The sequence below is a fragment of the Thermobia domestica genome, chromosome 2 (assembly GCF_964235325.1).
Source record: "Thermobia domestica chromosome 2, izTheDome1.hap1.1, whole genome shotgun sequence".
In the NCBI taxonomy this organism is placed as follows: Eukaryota; Metazoa; Arthropoda; class Insecta; order Zygentoma; family Lepismatidae; genus Thermobia; species Thermobia domestica.
Window position 1 is genome coordinate 312,320,257 of NC_137455.1, and position 13,258 is coordinate 312,333,514.

Sequence of the window (13,258 nt, forward strand, 5' to 3'; positions counted from 1 at the left end):
CAGTATGTTGGTATCTCATCATCATCACCATCATCATAGGTATTTTGCCATTATTGGCAAGTTATTTGCTGGAACTGAGAAGCATCCATGCTCCACGTCTTCCGCTAACCTCTTCGTCTTCACATATTATTTCTCTGTTTTTAATATTGTGAATTAGTTGTAGTCTCCTTCTTCCCCTTACTCTCTTTCCTGCCACCATACCCTCTAAAACGTCCCTCATGATACAGTTCCTTCTTAGCTAATGTCCCAACCAGTTTCTCTTTCTCTTCTCTATAATATCTAAAATGGTTCATTTCTCCCACACTATTTCTAACACCCTCTTATTCGTTTCTCGATCGACCCAGCTGATTCTCTTCATTCTTCTCCACACCCACATTTCAAAAGCTTCCAGTCGTTTTTGATAATTTTTGAGTAATGTCCATGTTTCTGACACATATAGAACAATACTCCACACATAGCACTTCATCAGTCTTTTTCGCAATTCTTTGTTCAAAATCCCACAAAATAGTGTTTTCTTCGTCATAAAGGCTTCTTTCGCCATTCCTATCCTTGCTTCTATTTCACTTCACACTTCATATTATCACTAATAATACTACCCAGGTTTCGGAAACTAGTCATCTGTCCTATTTTCTCTCCTATATTTGATACCGACTCCTTCGTTCCAGTCACCATGGCTTTTGTCTTAAATGTATTTAAATCTAAACTACCGAATTGATTTCATTTAACTTTAACCGATATGTTCCTTGGAAACTCAGAATAATGACAATTTTCAGAAATCTTTCTATTAACGTGAACATTGGCAACTCGTGAGGGTAAAAATTAAACTTCTATTCTCCAAGTTAAAGAAAGAACATTTATTAATTGTCCTAAATAAGAAATAATAGATAAGTATTCTTCTCTTAGTTCGAAACGACAAAAAGTTTTTTTTTTTTTTACCTAAGTGACTTCACTCCAGGAGCCGCCAGTGGACCTGAAAACTTTGTGATTTTTTGCTTTTCATGACATTTCCCCCATTCCGAAGTTCGCTAATTTCCTGGCTTTTCTCCAAAGAAAAATAATGTTATTGTTTTCTTCCCTTGCAAAAGAAGACCCTGAGTAAGAGCATGAGATCAATCATACGTAATGTATGTCACTATGTCAGTTACTTCAAAAAAAAAAAAAAAAATGTAATAGCTTTCGATTACGTCGCAATTGATTTTATATAGGGTTTTTGATTAAATATTTTGATTGTCATTATTATTATTATTATTATTATTATTATTATTATTATTATTGTTATTATAGCCCCTCTGATGGCGACTTTCTGCGATATTAGTTCAGCTAACCTGTTAGATGTGTGCTTGAAATCGTACTCGACGAACTTGTATCATAATATGGTGTTTCTATATGACCTACGAAATAATAATTGAGATAAATTATAAAATTGTTCTATTTTGTGAGAATAACTAATGAGTTTAAATTATAAGATGTACATGCGTTATAAAGTCATTATATTGGTGAGTTGTAAAATTTTCTTTCATTACTTTAACAAGTCTCTACATGTTCTAATGGAGTCTGAATGAGATAGGGTATATAGGGTGTAAGCTACATTTTGTTTTGTCATCAGGGCCGTCGCGTGGAATGTAAGCGCCCGGGGCGAGAATTCCAAGGCGCCCCCCTTCAGTATGTTATGAAAAACAACCAGACATTATTCTGTACTCCTAGATTTGAATATGCAATGTAAGATCATAATGTAAGACAAAATAAGTTGGTATTATGTCATTTCTTAAAAAGTGAATGGCTTTTGTAGTTAAAACATAAAAGTTAATGAAAACAGGTATTGAATTATTGAAATCGAGTGCTATTCTTGTTTGTTTTGAACTTGATACAGATCAGCACAGTAGTAGCAAAGAAGTATATTTTCCAATATATAGTAATTCCAAAATTACATATATATAGTAATTCCAAGTATAAGTATAAGATAGAAGTATAGTAATTCCAAGATTATATATATATATATATATATATATATATATAAACTCTTCTCACAGAGAGCTAGAGAGTGTTCCAGTTGAATAATCATAGCCCTAGACGATGTTTTACATTACCGGTAATTTTCAAGTTCAATACTCGATCGGGAGTCCCTCAAGGATCTAATCCAGGTCCCCTGTTGTTTCTTCTTGTTATTAATGATATTTCTCTGTGCATTAAAACTTCAAGTTTTTCATTTTGGCGACAACCTCAAAGTATAGTCCAAAGTAAATTCAATTGACGACTGCGTGAAGCTTCAATAGGATCTACAAAGAGTTCAAATATGGAGTGATAATAAATTAGTCTTGAATGTGTCCAAATGTAAATCTGTATCTTTCACGAGGAAAGAAAATCCAATTATCCTATACAATCAGTGGCACTTCCTTGTCTACCCCAAATACTATCAAAGATCTAGGAGTTATACTTGATAGCAAATTAATCTTTGCTCAACACATTGACGCAATAACGAGTAGTCCATATAGAAACCTATTTTTAATTTACAGGATGGGGCAGGATTTATACAAAGAATCAACATTTATAAGGTTATATTTTTCGTATGTGAGGTCAAAATTAGAATACTATTGTACTGTTTGGACACCAAATGTCACTAAATACCCTGATGCAATAGAAAATATACAGTTTAAATTTTTAAAATGCTTGCATAAATTCTGGTTTCTATGCAAAGTATGTCCCCTATGAAGACAGTAACGAATTTTAGTTTTCAAACATTAGAAAAAATAACATGGATGTTTGATCTGTTGTTCTTACATGAATTATTAAACACTAAGATTGATTGACCAGAATTAATTTCAGAAGTAGAATTACGTGTCCCAATAAGTAAAACGAGGACAGCAAGCACTGGGACATTCTATTGTAGAAAACCAAGAACTAACATGTTACGTAAGTCTCCTTCGTAGAGCGTGTGCGCTTCATACAACAAAATTATTACATTTCATGCAGAGATGTATTTAGTATGTCTGAAAACAAGTTCAAAACAATTGTCAGGTAATAACTTCTGCATAATTCAAGTATATTTGTGTATGTATAATAATGTATGTATAATAGTGTACGTTAGATAATTATGTACACGATACTAACTGGGCATTAAGCCTGTTGTATTGACCTTATGAAATAAATAAATTTTAGTTAGCCGTGGCCTGATCTTATTAGAATATCTGATTTAACATTATTATTTTTTTTTAATTTCATTTATCTACATAATCTGAATTCCTTGAATTTTGTTAATTTGTCGTCTCGGCGCCCCCTATTCGCGGCGCCCGGGGCGATTGCTGTGGAGGATCAAGGGAGCAGAGTTGCCTTCAACATTGTGAGGCGCGCAGATTTGAGGCTTATTCTGGGGCACATCTATTTCATCTCACTTTCCTTTGTGGCAATCTGACACAAATCATCACGTAAAAACACATTTCAAATTGGATTATTGGAGGGACATTTCCCCCAGTTCCAAGATTGGAGGGAACATGTGCCCGTCATCCTCCGGGATTTGCGCCAGTGGTTGTGAGGTTAATGTAGGTATTCGTTTGTAATTCTTTGTAGACGGAGATGGGCAATGTTTAGCAGAGGATAGGTGCTGATTGCCATGGGTGCTGACTGCCACAGCCAATTATTGGTGCTGACTGCCACGACTGTCGCTGATTGCAAATATGAAGGTGCTGACTGCCACGACGGCGTGCTGACTGCCACGAGCCTGGGAGAAACTGTATTTGGAAAGAGAGGAATTAATCCCTCATACTAAATTTATGATTATTAACTAATTTATTAGGGATTAATTTAGTAATCATCACAGCAAATCTATGTGGCATCCTATAAGTTACGAAGTTGCTCACTAAGTGGAACGACATACACTTGGATGTTTATAAAGGGATTGTCTTTTCTGTTATATCTACGATTTGCACATTTCATTGTTTATATTAATTGTTTTATTGTATTATTTAATGGATATCATGGTCTGAAGCCAGCTGACAAGGGAAGTTTGGAAGAAGCACTCGCCTGCAGAGAAATAAGCATGTCATTTGAAGGACCAATTCATGCTGATTACAACAGGTAATAAAACTCCTGTACGTTGAGAACTGTTCGAGATATTCAGCTTGGAAATTTATAAGAGAAAATGAGTGGATGCACGTTTCAATACGTTAAGTATTCTCACCCATGGCGAAGCCTGATGGTTTGAACTTGCTATTGCTTGATCACTGGGATCCATTCACAGACCAATTGTCCATTACAAGTTGCATGACGGATGGCAAAGACCTAATGGTTGAGAAGATACCAAAGAATTGCACACGATTTGTGCAACCATTTGATGTGTTTGATTCCGATCAATCAAAGATTATGACAGGAGATTTGTACATAGTATGAATCTTCTTCATCTAGACGTTATAATGTACCAACGAAACAATCAAATAAAGTTCGTGTCCATACGAATCACTTCCGATTACCGCGATACATTGGATTGTTTCAGTTTGCGTTCTGCAAGGCAGGTTACGAACAAATTATAGGCCTATAACTTTTGAATCACTTGTCGAATTTGCTTTTTGCTTTGGTTCTGCGAACTGTTCTCTTGACGGATGCAACACAATTGCACATATAAAATGTTCATGGTGCAAGGGAGTATTTTGCCTGCGTCATTTCTTCATAAAACAGAAGAACAACAGTGATCAATTTTCATCTCTAACCTATGATTATTGTGAACAATGTAATGACTAATTGTATCTAACAAACCCGTTAGTTATTGCGAAGCACTTTTTTTCTGTTACTTCCGATAGCTTTCAATTCGTATGTCAATATTCGTTACTAATTATGTTGTACTTAACGTGTATAAATGCGTATATCCTCATTTTCTCATATAAACTTCCAAGTTGAATATCTCGAACCGTTCTCAACCGTACAGGAATTTTATTAGCTTGTTATAATCAGCATGAATTGGTCCGGCATGCTTAGTTTCTGTGCAGGCGAGTGCTTTCTCCTGAACTTCCCTTGTGAGGTACAGCCAGCAGTGCTTTTTTGATGGAACTTTCAAGAGCTGCTCGAAAAAATTTGCACAGCTGTACACAGTTCATGCTGACGTAGGGAGTTCAAGTGAGAATACATAAATCGTACCAATTTTGTACGCACCGCTCCCTGACAAAACTGAAAGTACACTCATGTCCAAAATTATTGTCGCATATCTATAACTGTCTTCTTGTAAGAATATAATTTGATAATTTTGCAGAGTACTTTTAATACTTATATTATATCAGGAAATTTATATTTGTGATAAATTTCATAGGAAAAGAATTATAAACACGAAAATCATAATGAGTAAAATAAAATGTAACTAAATGGACAAGAAAATTTTATTTTCGTTTTATTGTTCTTATTTACTGCTCTTTTGACATGAAATTTACCACATACTTGTCTTTACCGATTATACACATACTAACATTATAAGAAATATCGGGCGAATTCGTTATCAAATTATATTACTAGAACAACATATTTATAGTCATGTGACAATAATTTTGGACATGAGTGTACATACAGAGACCTGTTTACCTTTGTTAGGTGTTGATCTGAACAACACGATCCTAAGGATCATCTAGTTTCTTTCATGCTTCTTGGCGTCCGGTAATGTTACGTCTAGCAACTTTCTCTCAGGCTGGTGGCAGTCAGCACGCCATCGTGCCAGTCAGCACCTTGCTATTGGCAATCAGCGCCAGTCGTGGCAATCAGCACCAATAATTGGCTGTGGCAGTCAGCACCCCACCTTAGCAGAAGAGGTCCAGCTATTTTTTCTTATTAAAAAAAAAGTACAAGTTCGGTAGTTTCTGTTCACATTAGGTTAGTATAGGTTTGTTTGTTAATAAATTAGGATAGAGCAGCGGCATCATTTAGAGGGGCAGGGAGGGGCAACTGCCCGGGAAGGTTCTAGAACACAGGTCCCCTTTATAAGAATATAGTAATGTCATTAAGTTACCTTGTTTTTTCCTTTTCTCGCCTTATACTTGTTTGTCTTCTTCTTTCCCGTTTTTCCACTTCTTTTATTGTAGAAATGCATAATAACACTTGACACTTATAACACAAAACTTCACTGTTTAAGTTCGATATCCATATTTGTTTACCTCACTACGCTAGTCATTTTAAAGTTTATTGTGTAATATATAAACTACGAATTATATACATAAAACTAATATAACGAAGAATATTAATAAAGTAATATATTAATGATTTTTTTTTTTTTTTTTTTTTGTTTTTTCGATTTGTTTCATTCGTTTTGTTCTATTAATAATTCCAGTCAGTTTCTTCGTCGACTTCAGAGTCACTGTTCGACTCTGATTCGACATGTGTTGTCATCGGAGGAGATGGATGGTTGTAGTTGTTCTTCGGTAACTATTTCTCTTTTATATAAGCCTTCCTTTTTAGGTCCAGGGTAAACTTTTTTTTTATGTCTTGTAGAAGTAGTTTTAATTTTTCCGATACTGTTTTGCCGTTTAGAAACCTATCAAAATATGTATAGAGGGCTATGTATTGTTCTATTCCTCTTGTATTTTGCGAAGATCTTATGGTTTCTTTCAGTTGTCTGTTTCTTGATTGTATTCTATTTGTGTGTAGGGCCTATCTGTTGAATTTGTGGATGCACAAAATATTTTTTATGACTGACTCTTAAAAGTCCATTTCATCACGATTAGTGTATTGTTTAGCTGAGCCTGATATTGTTCTTGAGCCTCAAGGATCTTATAAAATAGAGGAATTGCCCTTACAACAAAATCTTGAAGCCATACGTCACAATTTCGCGACCCCTACTCTGCCCACTCCGCCCAATAGGATCGTAATGTTTTGAGCCAACAATCATGGTGGAAACGAAAGTAGCCAATCAGACTCAGTTGTTTTTTTGGCTTCATCGGTTTAATAGGATGAAGATACGTATGGGCAGATCCTCTATTTATAACATCCTTGTTGAGCCCGGTTTACAGTATTTTTTCATATACGGCCACAACACTTCCTTAGATTTGTTTTGGACTTTAAAGCAGGGGTAAAAGTGCGGGGGAACGCCGGGAATGCCGTCTCTCAACTCGAAAAAATATGTACATCGTCCCCCCAGTTCCTACAGAAAAATTACAATGAGCAAAGATAGGCAGGGGGAACGGCGTGACGTCATGCCGCTACCTACCGTCCCCCCAACCTTTTCAGATCCACTTTTACCCCTGTTTTAAAGCATAGTCCTCCTTTCGTTTCGCGGCAGTACATACCGGCCCGTATTTATATATTGTGCACCTCTATGCTCTAAATAATTTGCCGCCCACCGCACAAACCTAAGTCTCAAACAAAAAAGAAAGATGTGATTTTGCAAATATAGCAATTCTTGTGAGTAGCAGTTTAGGTATTTCAAGTTTCAATGTAATTTTAAATTGCCTAATTCTCTCAATGATGATTATGATGTGGTATTCTGTCCAGAGGTAGGTTTTTTACCCGAAGGTCTCTAGGCAAGGTGAACCCATGGTAGTTTGCCATTGCCTTCCATGGGATGATGATAACGTACTAAGGACGGGACCTACAGCTTAACTTGGGATCCGAACCAGTTGTGTCTCCACTGGGAATCGAACCGCGACCCTTTGATTGCAAGGCAACAAGATTAACCACTCATCCATCGAGGACACATTTTCTTAATACTGGCATGTAATTTATTCAGGTAAGTTTTAATTTACTGTCCGAAGAAAATCCATTCTATTAATTTTTAATCAACCGTTATCTCATTTTTATATTTCATAATTTCACTTAAATTATGATTGAATTTCTTAAATATTTACTCTTATTGTAACAGTAAAATATGGAATTTAAGAAAAACCTAGACGTTGTTTTTAACATTGTTTATTTTGAACTTATCACATAATTAAAGATTATACTGAGTTTTGTAAAAAGCATTTTATAAAACTTTATATGTAAAAAGGATATTAGTTTGATCAGGGCTGGATTAACGCATCTGGAGGCCCGGGGCGAGAAAAAATATGTGATCCCTGCTAATTTCACCTAATACATTTCTGTGAAAGTGCAGTAGGAAAGTTAAGGGGATATGTTTTATTTCTGGTCATATTTTATTTCATGGTGATAATTATATCTTCATGATTCTTTTTAGATAACCAGTTGAGATTTTGATTAGAGGGGAGGTCCCTGTCTACCTGGAGCCCCTTAGGCCCCTCCCTTAGTCCTGCACTGAGCTTGGCTGTGGGCAAAGTCATTAATTATTTCGTCAAAACTTAGCCTGTTAGTTATACCCGACTCAGTATCAGTACATACAAGTCGTTCTTGCGTTTGCTTTGATCGCATATACTTCTTCACTCTTCTTAAGGCTGTGTCCAACACTCGGAATGCGATGGGATTTCCCTATATAATAACATGGCATATTTCTTTCCAAAATATTACGAAAACTATTTATTTTATACATTTCAAAATTCGTCCAAATGTTTGTTAGTATTAATATTGCATGTTCACTTTTTCTTGCTAGGGTAATATTAAAACGCGCTAATTAAAAATTAATTTTCTTCCACTTAAAAGCTGTTTAATTTATAGTCTTTGTGTTGCAATAACGCAGAACAGCAGATAGGAGGCTAAGCAGGTAGTTTCTTTCATTCTCTGCCCCCGCTAGGTTACGTGCGTGAACTTTGGATTGTCCCCGCACACGAAGATACCAATGGAATGCAGATTGACAGCAGATAAAGATTTCATAAAGATCATAAAGATTTCATTCATCTGCGTAAACATCTCGGCGAATCGTTACCTGTAGAGGCATATTGGAACTAACGACGTACGAAAGTTTCAGAAAAGCTCTCTGTGTTGCTTTCAAGTAAGGGAAGTGTTCATCTTATAAAAATAGTTTTGAACTGTATAGTGAACTGAATAGCAAACTCGCTTCAACTCGCCGGGAATTCAACTCGGGTCTCCCGCAACCAGAGATGGAGTGGGTCGGTGGGTCAGTGGGTCAAGTGGGCCAAGTTTTCTTAGTGGGTCAGTGGGTCGTGGATCAACAGCATGTGACTCACTGTGACCCATCACCCACCGTGACCCACTGCGACCCACCACCCACCATGACCCACTGTGACCCATCACCCACCATGACCCAATGCGACCCACTACCCACCGTGACTCACTGCGACCCACCAACTCAGTATGATCTACCGACCCTCTCTGCTCACTGCATTGTACGTAGACAGTATCTTCTGAAGACTGGTAAATTTGTCTCCGTTTTACTTTCAAGACTTTAATTTCCCTTTCTTTTCCACTTGTTTCTGTCTACTTACCTGAGGTGAGTATATCTAACCAAGTGAAAAAATAACTTCGGGCACTTTTGGATATTGATATTTTTAATAGTAATAATAGCAATAGGACTTACACTACAATTTGGCTTTCGAGACCTGTGAGTTTTTAGAGCTAACTACTGAAAAAAATACATTTTTGAATCACTGTAATATATAAATTATTTATAAAAAAATGAATGTAACTATGTGTGCCTGATCATCACGGTCAAATTGCAAAGTCAAATGAAATTACTTTTGGTATATAGTTAGGCCTTAATCCAAATTGGGATGTTATATTGCTTTTATTACAATGCATAATATCCTAAGGAGGTAGTGAGGATCCGAATTTTTGCGAAAAAATAATGAGTATCTCGCAAGCCGTTAAACTTACGGAGCTGAAATTCAGTGTATTGACGCTTTATTGAAAATAAACAGAATGTGCCCTAGCATTTTTTAAAATTCTTTATGTGGGGGGGGCACTTTCTATATATGGAAAATTGGTAGTGAGTTGGTTTGTAAAAATGATCGAAAACGATCGATGTTATTTCAGAAAAAAAATCAGAAACAAAAAATACAGTGCTTGGCTTCATATATCCATTGCTTTCTACTATAATAATTGCTGAAGCTTATGTTTACTATATGGAGCGCTCACAGCACAGGGCAATCAACCCATAAAGTTGTGAGAAAAATAGGCATAAAATTTGTACTGTAAGCTTAATTACACGGAAATTTGAAGTTTGGATTGTACCGTACGCATAATTGTATGGAAAATTTTACACTTTTTTTCCCTTTACGTTGGTCTACTTACTTTGATTTGGAACTTTGAAATTTCATCCTTTTTTCCACAGAAAAGTATTGATAATTCAACAAGGAAATAATTATACTATGATAATTTAATTGAAATTCATCGTAATTTGGCACATGGCAAACAGCAGTGTGGTAATTGAAGTTGAAGAAGGAGGGAAATTCCTATTCACCTCTGAATACTTTCCAGAAACCTCGTTCCCTTTCGCTTTCTAGACGGGGGAGGGAACTTGGCAATCGTATCAAACCTTCATGTGTAATTACAAAAATTAAATTTATAAACAAATAAGAAATAATCAGTTTATTAGGCTTTAATTGATAATTTATTCACAAGATTCCCTATCAAAGGCGTGGTAGATGAAGTTTCTGTTCTACATGGGTCGACATTGCCAACTGACATGGTCGATATGGAAAAGATGTTGTATGGTGATAGAGAGATGATACTTCTTGCTGAGTATTTCAAAACTGACCGAGAAAAATCGTTATCAGACTTAAGTCTAACAAGTAGATTGTCGATGAGAAGTTGCAGAGATCGGGTAGAAGTATTATCAATTTCCACGACAGAGTGCGAACGGGGATTTCCCCTTATGAATTTACAGATGGATGACTGATATTAGAAATAGACTAAGTGCTCAAACATTGTCTAACTTGTTGTTCATCAATGTTAATGGCCCACCGCTAGACAAGCTCAAAGTAGACGAGCTAGTTATTTCTTGGCTGAAGGATGGACATCATTCCACTGCGGATGATTTACCACGAAAAAGTTACCAACAGGAAATAAATCCGATTTCAGATTTGTTTTAAGGTGGAATATTACGAATTACAGAAAATGTATACTTGTATTACTAAGGACTTATTTGTGTTATTCAACTTTCTACCTACTTTTTAGTAACTCTCTTCTTTGCTTTAGGTAAACTACTTTTGAATAAATATTCATAATAATTGTAATTATGCATATTTGTAACTTAAATTTAACGTGGTGTTTTAGTGATTACACAAATTACAATTATGAGCATACTTTATGGAGATGCTCTCACATAGGGTACCCGAGCACCTTTATACCCTATGAACAACTGATTTTTTAAGTCTTTTGTGAGAAAAATACTGTGAACTGAGAAACCATAACCTTTTCCATATTGTACAGGGGTATTTTCCTGCGAATAGAAGTTTCTTGTGGAATGCGTTCAGAAATTAACACTTGCAAGAATACTCTCTTAGTACAAGTATATTTTAGGCACATACTAATTTCCCCCCACCTCAAACTGTTTCAATTTCCTCACTGACAAACACTTTACCATTTTATATCGTAAAGGTCAGATCCACCGTTATTGTAACAGAGTGGTGCTTGAGCGATTGGCTAGAAATTCAAACTCCGATTAGTGACAATTTCACAGTCTTGTTTTATTACAAGTGTAAACTCTTTAGTCAGTTCAGAAGAGGCCGTGGATCGTGTTCAGAGTTGATGACGATGGATTTTGATGAGTCAGAGTAGGTCAAAGTGGATGAGAGTGGTTCATGGTGGGTGGTGGGTCAGAATTGGTCGTGGTGGGTGGTGGGTCACGGTGGGTCGTGGGTCAGTGGGTCGTGGGTCAAGTTTTCATTGACCCACGCCAACTCTGCCCGCAACAAGACGCATACACTATCCACATAGCTCCAAGGGTCTCTATGGAGCTTGAAACCGGAAGAGTGAAATTGTTTTGCCATTTCCTGTTTCAGTAGAGAGATTTTTCTTCAGATGCTCAGTCGATTTTCGATAACTGTCGTTATCTACTACCAATTTAGTTTTATGGCGATCAATGTTAACCGAAAACGGTTGATTTCTTCTGGTTTGAATGCAAGGTTAATGGAAGAAAGAAAACCTGTTCTTGAGACGCTGTATGAATTCACGAAAATTACTTGATATCTCTGACAGCTCACCTCTGGTGTGTGGGGTGGCCGGTTCGATCCCAGATCGCACCAAGTGGGATTTGTGATGGACAAACACCATGTGTATGGATTTTCTCGGGGATTTTCTGTCTGCTCAAACTTTCTTCATTCCTCCATTTTATTCATTCTGATCATTACCGTGTCCTTTAGCCTAGCCGACATAACTGTGGGACGTAAGACTCAAAGATTTCAGTTCATTTCTAAATAACCTAATGCATTCTACAGTTTTCTATTCCCCAATGATAGCGCAAAGATTGATTATATGCTTGCAGATTGATATACCATAACACTGATTATTCATGCAAAGAAATGTACCAACATCTGCCAGGTAGTCGCTACAAGAAAGAGTGATATATATTTCGTTCAAATAGTGTTCTCTATGAAACGGACGAGAAATAAGGTTTCCTGGTCTCGTCTACTAAATTTAATAGGTATTGTCTTGTCTCGATCCTCGAAGGCTTCTTTCGCTCTTGTCTCGAAATTTTTTTCTTCCGTTTTGTTAATTTATGTAAAAAAAAAAAAAAAAAAAAAAAAAAAAAAAACATGCCCTAATTGTTTTTCTTAATTTCAACTGGAAGTTATCACAACCGTTTTGCGTCACTATTGGTCCATGAATAGTGTGATATAGCAACGGAGCTCCATTATCTTCTGTAGCTTAGGGCCCCACCAAACCTAAATCCAGCTCTGGTCCCGTATTTATATTTGACAATTAGGGCTTTGAGAGGTTAGAGATTTATTGATTGGCTGAAGATTTTCATAAGAGGACGTGATTATTTTGAATGTATTTATATAGTGTTTTTGTTATTTATGGCAAGTTAGGTGAATTTCGATAAAATGAATTATTTGAAATTCTTAATGATCGTAAATTCCACTTGTATTAATTGATTTCTTCTACTAATATATATTGTAGGATATTACAAGTTAAGGGGTATGGGAGGCTCTGCCCTCCACTGAGATTTTATAATGCAAATTATTGGAAGAAATCTTTTTATACAAGTAGTATTTTGGTTAGTTAATAGTTTGAAATAGTTTACTTTGTCGTAATTCACCTAATTTGGCCTCTGGGTGGTGAACCTGGAGGGGAACCTGTGTTCTAGAACCTTGCCCAATTGCACCCCTAAGTTTGAGATTTATATAGATTTTATCAGTTAGTAGTAAATCAGTGAAAAACTTTACTTACATCAAGAGGTCTTCCCCCCCCCTCCATCCCCAAAGCAAAATCTGAAATGACG